Source organism: Oncorhynchus keta, chromosome 25 (genome assembly GCF_023373465.1).
Source record: "Oncorhynchus keta strain PuntledgeMale-10-30-2019 chromosome 25, Oket_V2, whole genome shotgun sequence".
In the NCBI taxonomy this organism is placed as follows: domain Eukaryota; kingdom Metazoa; phylum Chordata; class Actinopteri; order Salmoniformes; family Salmonidae; genus Oncorhynchus; species Oncorhynchus keta.
This window is the reverse complement of record NC_068445.1, coordinates 1,062,722-1,073,210: the sequence shown is the minus strand read 5'-3', so window position 1 is coordinate 1,073,210 and position 10,489 is coordinate 1,062,722.

Here is a 10,489-nt window from a genome sequence, read left to right as displayed (position 1 = left end):
TCTTCCTCAGTTTGAAATCCCAAGGGTCCCAGCTACACAACAAAAGTCCTTCTTTATATCCCCAAAAAGTCAGTTTAGTTGACGCGTTTGATTCAGTAATCCACTCGTTCCACTAGTTCAACATGCATACAAAGGAATCCAAAAAGTTACCAATAAACTTCGTCCAAACAATTCAAACAACATTTCTAATCAATCCTCAGGTACCCTAATATGTAAATAAACAACAACATTTAAGACAGAATGTAGTATGTTCAATAACGGAGATAAATAACTAGGTGGTGCCCTCATCCACACGCGCCACAAGACTACAGTCAAAATGAGAGACACCTTGAAAAACTACAACTACTAATTCATTTTTCAAAAAACAAGCCTGAAACCCTTTCTAAAGACTGTTGACAGCTAGTGGAAGCCATAGGAACTGCAATCTGGGAGCTATTTACTTATATATCCCATAGACCAGCGTTGAAATGGACAGTGACCTCCCAAAAATAGTGTCAGTGTCAGTAGGCCAGCTCTGTCTATTGTTGAAAGCTAGGCCTTCGTTTTGAAAGTACCATGCTCAGATAACGTCTTAGGGACAGTTATTTTGCAAACAAGACACACTGATTTGGCATTGGAGAAATATGATAAGATGAATACATAAGGTTCTCTCCCTGTCCATTCTTAGCCTGTAATTTTGTTAATTTGTGTGGTATGAACAAATATTCTGCTAATATGCAAAATGACATGTGAAATGTTTTTTTTATACATTTTTATAAAAGACTCATTTTTCTCAGACCTGCAAATATGATGATATATTCATGCAATGCTTTTACTATAAAGGAGATATTTCCACCTCTACTCTTGTCCATGGTGGTCTGTGAACCCACAACCTTCTGGGGGAGGGGGGGGTGCATACCAGCAAACCCCATACACAGCAAAACACAAAATAATACATTATTTACCCTATAATGGTAACAAACGGTACCCACACACTGTTAGGGCCTACATGAAGTTGTCTCAACAGCAGAGTCTGAAAAGCAGACCCAACACCTTACCACTGCTACACCTGCTTTTCAGCTGAGCCTTGTCTGGCAGCAAAACAGCTAATCCAGCCTCATTTACTGGCTTTTAAAAAACATAGCTGATATGGCTGACTTGGGTAAACAGATGTGGTTTCCACTGATAATTGAGATGTACAAACTATGGCATATGGGGACGATGGGCACGATGAGTGGATAAGAGGCAATCCGTAATTTCGATTAATACCTTAATGAGCGAGCTAGGACGGACGTAGTCAATATAACTATTTGTTCAGCACTTTGAAATGTACAGCGACAGAATTCAGAACATGAGCCGTTCTTACAGTGTTCTCCATGTACACAAAGTCAGAACCGTTGGATAAATAAAGGGGGAATATAAGCAGACAATGAAAGCTCTTACAATATTCAGTGTTATATTTCTCTAAAACAGGCTATAGGCTACATGTGCAACACCAAGTCAGAATATAGGTGAAATTGGGAGGGGAAAAGATACCAAATTATTGGGATGAGGCACATGGGCTACTAACAGCTTACTTACTACACAACATGCACTTAGTATGACTTCCCATTTTCCCAGTCGGAGCTTCCGGAGTTCCCAGATGTCTTGAACTCAGTGAAATCAAATTTCCCAGTTCTGTTTTGAGTGTGGCAGAAGACATGCTGGATTGACACCAAGGCCAATGTTGAATGTTTATCCTTTTAAGCTTGGAAAAGAGACCCTTAAACCCAGACTTGTGACCACACACCCACTCCACTGAATACCAGGCTAGTGATTGCTTTGCAATGTTGCAGTTAGCCACTGATTCCTTCCAAACCATTCATTGTTTAATTTGCAAATTCCAACTTGTTGTGTAATGTTTATGCCCAATGGCCAATGAGCACCGATATGTTTATCTATAATTTCTCTTCATATGACAAGGATTAAAAAGGATTTGCCAGTAGATTGTCGACGTGATTCATGATGATGACTGCTAGCTTGCTAGCTAAGATTTTGAAAGTATCAGTCCAATCAAAGCTGTAGATATAAAGTGATTTGACATAATTCTATCTGTGGCCAATGACCTTGAGCATTCTTGGATGGGAACTTCTAATGTAACTCTATGGCAGTACCGAAGGGGCTTGAAATTTCAAGCTCCACCCTTAGATTTGGCAGTGACGTAGTGTCCCCATGAGTGACAACACTGAGCCAATCACGGAGCAACTACAGAACATTGTCAACTCCTACACTTCGAATTTTCTACTGCCTGCCCCACCACCACAGAAAACACTGAGCTAGGCTGAAACACCTGCATTTTGGAGCTGACTTACTCAAGAAAGCAAAAAAGAGACCAATTTTGTATGCAGCTTTATTAACAAACAAAAAAAGAGGACCAAAAAAAGGAAGACAAAACTGATACGTGACACGTATTTCTGCCAAAATAACATGCAAAACAAGCATCCCCAAAAAATATATAGTGCAATTGGAAAGTATTCAGACCCCTTCACCTTTTCAACATTTTGTTACGTTAAAGCCTTATTCTAAAATTGATTAAATTACTTTTTCCCCTTATAAATCTACACACAATACCCCATAATAACAAAGCGAAAAAAAGATTTAAAATTGTTTGCATATTTATTAAAAATACAAATCAGAAATACCTTAGTTACATAGGTATTCAGACAATTTGCTATGAGACTCAAAATTGAACTCAGGTGCATCCTGTTTATATTGATTATCCTTGAGATGGTTCTTCAACTTGATTGCAGTCGGCCTGGGGTAAATTCAATTGGTTGGACATGATTTGGAAAGGGACACACCTGTCTATATGAGATCGCACTGTTGACAGTGAATGACAGAGCAAAAACCAAGCCATGAGGTCGAAGGAATTGTCCGTAGTGCTCTGAGACAGGATTGTGTCGAGGCACAGATCTGGGGAAGGGTATCAAAAAATGTCTGTAGCATTGAAGGTTCCCAAGAACACAGTGGCCTCCATCATTCTTAAATGGAAGAAGTTTGGAACCACCAAGACTCTTCCTAGAGCTAGTCGCCCGGCCAAACTGAGCAATCGAGGGAGAAGGGCCTTGATCAGGGAGGTGACCAAGAACCTAATGGCCACTATGTCAGAGCTCCAGAGTTCCTCTGTGGAGATGATTGTCCTTCTGGAAGACTCTCAGACCTTGAGAAAAAAGACTCTTTGGCCTGAATGCCAAGTGTCAAGTCTGGAGGAAACCTGGCACCATCCCTACGGTGAAACATGGTGGTGACAGCATCATGTCCTAGGGACTTTTTTTCAATGGCAGGGACGGAGAGACTAGTCAGGATCGAGGGACAGCTGAACGGAGCAAAGTACAGAGAGACCTTTGATTAAAACCTTCTCCAACGCGCTCAGGACCTCAGACTGGAGCGAAGGTTCACCTTCCAACAGGACAACCACCCTAAGCACACAGCCAAGAAAATGCAGGAGTGGCTTCAGGACAGGTCTCTGAATGTCCTTGAGTTGCCCAGCCAGATCCCTGAAATGAACCATATCGAACATCTCTCGAGAGACCTGAAAATAGCTGTGTAGTGACACTCCTCATCCAACCTGACAGAGCTTGGGAGGATCTACAGAGAAGAATGGGAGAAACTCCCCAAATACAGGTTTGCCAAGCTTGTAGCATCATACCCAAGAACACTTGAGGCTCTAATCACTGTCAAAGGTGCTTCAAAAATGTGCTGGATAAAGTGTCTGAATACTTATGCTAATTTGACATTTCAGTTGTTTTTTTATAAATATGCAAAACTTTCTAAAAACGTATTTTTAATTCAATTTTAGAATAATGCTGTAACGTAACACAACTACTCATTCAAGGGGATTTCTTTTTTTACTATTTTATACATTGTAGAATGAAAGTGAAGACATCAAAACTATGAAATAACACATATGGAATCCAGTAGTAACCAAAAACGTGTTAAAGAAATAAATATATTTTAGATTATTCAAAGTCTGCAGCAGAGGTAACTCGGGGTCTTCCTTTCTTGTGGTCCTCATTAGAGACAGTTTAATCATAGTGCTTAATGGTTTTTGCGACTGCACTTGAAGAAAATGTCTTGACATTTTCTGGATTGACTGACCTTCATTTCTTAAAGTAATGATGGACTGTCATTTCTCTTCGCTTATTTGAGCTGTTCTTGCCATAACATGGACTTAATATTTGTGACCCGGTTCAGGAAACTAGGCGTATGTTGCAAGTCATGACTTCACAGGAGAAGATGTAAATATTTTTTGATCAAAATTATTATTTTGGCAGAAATGCCTTCTCGAACATACAAACTTTCATGTGCCTTAATATCAAACTTGTATGCCATCTGTAAATACGAATAAAGTTATTAATTGACAAGCCTAGTTGGTTTAGCCTCAGAAAAAGGAAGCAACAGAATTTATTCGCGGAGCGCGCTGCCACGTTCCCACGAGCAACAGTGTATATACAAATAACATGATGTCATTTCATTGCTTAACAGAATCCCCTCCTCTCGACCGGGACAAAGTGAGGTGAAAAGTTCATTATAACTTACTAATACACTCCCAGGTAACTTTTGACCCCTCAACATTATCGATCACCACTTAGCTGACAGTTCTAATTAACAAAAAACCTAGGAATGCCTTATCTAAAAACCCCAGAGCTCAGTTTCGTCGGTTCAACCATAGGTTAACGACCTTATCTGTTTACAATCTTATCTGTTTACACCAGGGGTGTCAAAGTCAAATGGACGGAGGGCCAAATAAAAAATTTAGCTACAAGCCGAGGGCCGGACTGTTCGAATGTTCATTGAAAAATTTTTAAATGACGCATATAGTCTAGTGAACCTAATTGAACCTACTGAAAACCTAACAAATATATTCCAATATGATCAGATAAATAAAGCAATATTTTCTTATGGCTCTGTCAGTAATCTTTAATTTTCAACAGACACAAAAGACAAATTTCCTTTATATAAAAATCCCCATAACATGAACATTAAATGAAAGAAACCGGTATTCAAGGCACCATCAGTAGCCTATATTTTCTATTTTAGCAAAAGTGGGCTAAATTTACTTCAAAGAAAAAAAACAATAATAGCAATTTTCTATCATCCACTCAACTGAAATATTTTTAAAATATAATTGGATTGAAATACAATAAAATAAAGTGCAAAAATCTATTAATCAAAAACAACACTTTGTTTAAGGAGAAGTAACATGCAGTGAAAACAAATATTAAACTTTAACTTTTAAACTTGAACTGAGTAAAAACTCTAAATATGTGATTGCACAGTAATGTTCACTTGTTTGAGGTTGAGGGTGATACTTGGTGGTGTCCCATCTTTTCCACAAGTTCATCAATGTTCACATAAGGCTCTGAGCTGAGGAAATCCTCAGAATTGAGTGGAGGTGTTCAGCAGTAAGTCGACTTCTGTGTGATGTTTTGTTCAAGTTCATCAAAGAAAACAGTTGTTCACACAGGTATGTGCTGCCAAACATAGACAACGTTTGAGCAGCCTGGATGCGCAGCTGGGGCATTGTGTCGGGAGGAACGGGCGAACTCCGCAGCACCCACTGCCGCATATTTTGCCCTCAGTGCATCATTGCATTGGAGGTCAATCAACTCCATTTGGAGGTTTGGTGGTGAGCTTTCACGTCAACAGCAAATGGGTTACCGAGCAGTTCCAACCTGCTTTTTGTGCTTCAAAGTCAGCAAATCGGCGTCGAAAGTCAGCGGCAAGCATACCTATTTTATCAGCCAACTGTGCGCTCGGGAACGCACTGGTAGAGAGCTTCTCTTTCATGGTCTGGCAGCTGGGAAAGTGGCTCAAATTTTCTTTCCGCATCTGCGTCTCCCACAGAGTCAGTTTGGTTTTAAATGCCTTCACTGTACTGTACATATCAGAGATGACACGATCCCGACCCTGCAGCTGCAAGTTCATTGCATTCAGATGACTCGTAATGTCACACAGAAAAGCCATTTCACACAGAAACATTTCGTCTCGGAGTTGTGTTGTGTCTTTCCCTTTGCTGTCCAAGAACAGACAAATCTCCTCACGAAGCTCGAAACATCTTTGAAGCACCTTTCCCTGGCTTAGCCATCGCACCTCTGTGTGATAAGGCAAATCACCATGCTCCGTTTCTAACTCCGTCAGAAATGCCTTGAACTGGCGGTGATTCAAACCTTTGGCTCTGATAAAGTTAACTGTGCGCGTGATGATGCTCATTACATGCTCCATTTTCAAGGCTTTACCGCACAACGCTTCCTGGTGTATGATACAATGATAAGCTGTCAGCTCACCTGTCGCGTTTTCCTCTTGCATCTTTTCCCGTATCTTCGCCACCAGTCCGCTCCTGTGTCCACACATCGCAGGTGCTCCGTCGGTTGTCAAACCCACGAGTTTTTCCCAAGGCAGCTCGATCTCTTCTGCCAAAATAAAACTGGCCTTGACAGCAGCCTGGCCTTGTGATTTGGCTTTTTTGAACAGAGCCTGTCGAGATTTGAGGCCTCGTTTTAATTCCTCTGCCTTTTGTAGCCTTTGTTCCATGTCCATATTCTTGTTTTTGTCCGCGTGTTTCGTTTCATAATGTCGTCTCAGATTATACTCTTTCAGTACCGCCACACTTTCTCCACACAGAAGACACACAGGTTTTCCAGCTACCTCCGTGAACAAATACTCCGACTCCCACCTTGTTTGAAACCCCGGTTCTCAGTGTCCACCTTCCGTTTTGCCATTTTTGATGGGTATCTGAAAGTTAATTTTACTGTGATGCTGACAACTGCTGTGCCAATAAATATTGAAATGAAGCAGCCTACTGCTCGGTACACCGTTGCATTGTGGGAAATGTAGTATTGGTGCGTGTAAAAGATCTGCGGGCTGCCGGCTTGCTGCGGTCTGCAGGCCGGTTCTAATAATAAATCAAGATCATCCCAGGGGCCGTAAAAAACCTTCTCGCTGGCCGGATGTGGCCCGGGGCCTTGACTCTGACATATGTGGTTTACACAGTCCACTTCTTTCTTCCTAGTTGGAATGGTGTTCATCAACTTTAATTACTCCTTGTCTGTGTCACACAATCCCATTTTATGAACCCAGATATTTAATCAGATATAATAAACCAGAGTATAAGTTTTACTTAGTTACAGTTCCATTTAAAATGATTTGTTCAGTCATTTAATCATAATTTTCCCAACAATGTCTTAACAAAAGACTCTACTCTAATTTTGTCATAGTATTTCCATTTCAAGTTAGTGTACTGTAAGCTAGCTAGCTAACGTTCATTGTTTACCTAGCTAGCTATCTAGCTACATTTCTTAACAAAAGACTCTCATTTTAGTGTGCCAGAGCGCAGAATAACTGATGCATTTTTGAAAGCTCAACACCCGTTTAATATGTCCGGTGTCAGTAATTGTCTGAAACAAAGCATAATTAAATTGTTGCCATGAGCATAGTTACAGTCACCAACGCTCTGGATAACATGACAACTGCCTAAACAGCTCTGCTGGTCAGAGTGGGGTGTTATCTCATTATGTGTCTGGAAGTAGCTAGCCAATGTTAGACAGTTAGCTTGGGTGCTTGACTGTAGTTATGAGGTCAGAGCTTTCGGAACAACCCTATTTATTTGCCAGAGTATCCAGTGTGCGCTCTGAACGGGAAACCACAGAGCAATAGGGCAAATAATGTTCAGTGAGCTGTTCTCTCTCTCTCTCTCTTAGATGTCTGGAAGTAGCTGGCAGGTTAGCACAGAACGGTTGGATCAACCCTTAAGGAGATGGGTGTGGCTAAGGCTTAAGAGGGTGTGAACAAGGCTCAATGGGTGTGAGGGCGCGCAAGATGGCGGTCAGTGCAGAATATTTGTTTTGGTAGCTGAAGGAATTATTGGATTTCCTTACTCAATTATGACCATTGGATCATTTCTACGGTCATAAAACCCTGTATGAATATGGTTTAGATTATTTACCAAAGTAATTGATTACTTTCTGCAAGTTATTCACCTCTGAAACTAAGTTTGCTACAACACTAGATAGCCAGATAAGCTATCTAGCTCAAAAACTAGCTCGTCGAACGTACATGGGAACTGCCACGACCAGAACCAAAAGGAAAGAAATGGAGAGATGGTCAGATGGAAAATTAACCACAAAAGATAGTATGATTTTGGATACTCCTCTTCAGAATGTAACTGTGAGGGGAAAGACTGCAATGAGTGATGAAAATGTGGTGAGCATCCCCTCCAGTCCCCAGCTCAGACCATTACCTTACGACCCCAGCACTCCAGTCAAGCCCCAGGGAAAAAAGATGAGGACAAGAGGGTATGTCACTTCTTTGAGATGCGAAACAATATTGTAATGCTTTTGACAGCAAAGATAGATGAAAGGGCAAATGGCTTGGAGGTCATGGTTAGGGAGAATACAATGAAAATTGAGGCCATTAAAAAAATAAGTTAACTTTATCTTTGGAGAAATGAAAATCCTCCAAAAGTGACATGAAAAAAAAGTTGAAGTTATCTGCCAGGAAAATGAAAAGAAGGTTGCTGAACTCGAGCATAAGGTGAATGAGGCGGAGACATACCAGCGCAGGTGGAACCTGAGGCTCCATGGAATTCCAGAGTAGGCGGGTGAGGACATCAAATGCAGAGTTCTTGACATCTGTGGAGCTGTCATTCCCAAATCAAAAGCCAAACTTCAGGAACATGTAGACCTCGTCCATCATTTGGGAAGATTCAAGGATCAAGACAAGAGACCGAGGACAAACATCATCCGGTTCACCAACAGATCTACACGGGATCTTCTTTGGAGGCGGGCGAAGAATTGTGAATTCCTCATCAAGCAAAAATTGAGGCTCATGGAGGTTCTGACCTCATCAGACAAAGTGACAAGAGAAAAACTGTGGCCGATGGTGGCTTTTTTTTATCGGTGCAAGAGTGATCACTGATGGGAAAGAAATGCGGCCAAATCAGAACATTTGAAAGAGCGCCAGAGTCTAACTCGGACAGAAATGTCAGTCCAAAAAGCTGATTGCCAGGTGAAAAGCAGCCTTTTATTATAAAAAATGTACACAAGCACTTGAATGAGAAAAGGCTGGCCTGAGAATTGATCAACTTAACACTAAGATGCTGACCAAATCGGACACATTGCGTGCGCGAGCGTTGCAAAATAAATTTTGAAATTCATGTTATTCAATTATTGCACCCACACTGCTCGCGCGAGTCAACGAGAGTCTGCGTTGCCAAGGGCTAAAATAGAACTTCTTTCTATTTCTGATGCAGATCGCGCTGCAAGTCCTGCCTCTCCCATTTCTCATTGGTTTATAGAAGCAGGTACCCACATGCCATCTCCTCACTGGTTATACCCACGTGGGTGATTGAAAGACAAACTGTTGCCGGTCGTCGTGGTATACTATGAAAGTTTAGTTGCCAATCACCATATAAGTTCAAAGATGGAAAAAGCCTGGAAGGAGGAGAGATGCCTAGAAACTATTCAGTTGACCATTTATGATTGTCGGAGTAGAGGACATTGTGCATTTCAGGTAAAATAACAACAATGTTTCTATCCCAGGACAAATTAGCTAGCAACAGCAAGCTAGCTAAATAGGACAAATTAGCTAGCATGTGCAAGCTTGCTAGCTAAATTGCCATACATGTTTAATGCTTTTCGACCTGTCCCCAAATTAATGTAATTGGTTCAGAGTTTGTTTTGATATTTTAACCTGCATGTCGTGATGGCGTTTAGTGTGCGGGGAAAATGTTTAATTATGCACGATGGCGCACGCATGCATCTGGTTTGGGTTCCGTGAAACTATAGGTGAATAACTACTTATTGTAAGTCTACACAATGTCTCCCCCTTGTGGGAGTAAGAATACTTTTGTAACTTTATGACCAATATTTTTAGTTTTTTTTTGTTGGAGAGGTTAATAATGGGATGGAAATCCTTTTGAGTTACATATCCTTAGGAAAAGCTTATATTAGCATAACAAGGTTGTTGGTTGAAGTTTGTCTTTATCTCTTTGTTCAATTAATGTCAGGGGTATTCGTAATTTACTCAAGCTTAAGGCTATTTTCCTGTATTGCAAACGGTTTAATGCAAACTTTTTCAAGGAACTTTTAACAAGGTACACCTGCTAATAAAATGACGGTAGGCCTTCATTGTAAATAAGAATGTTCTTAACTGACTTGCCTTGTTCAATAAAGGTTAGATAGAGAAAAAAATATTGAAAAAATATTGAAATGCATTTCAGGTGACTACCTCATGAAGCTGGTTGAGAGAATACCAGGAGTGTGCAAAGGTCATCAAGCCAAAGGGTGGCTACTTTTTGAAGAATATATTTTGATTTGTTAAACAATTTTTTGGGTTACTACATGATTCCATATGTATTATTTCATCGTTTTGATGTCTTCACTATTATTCAACAAAGTTGAAAATAGTATAATTAAAGATAAACCCTTCAATGAGTGGGTGTGTCCAAACCTTTGATCGGTATATATATATT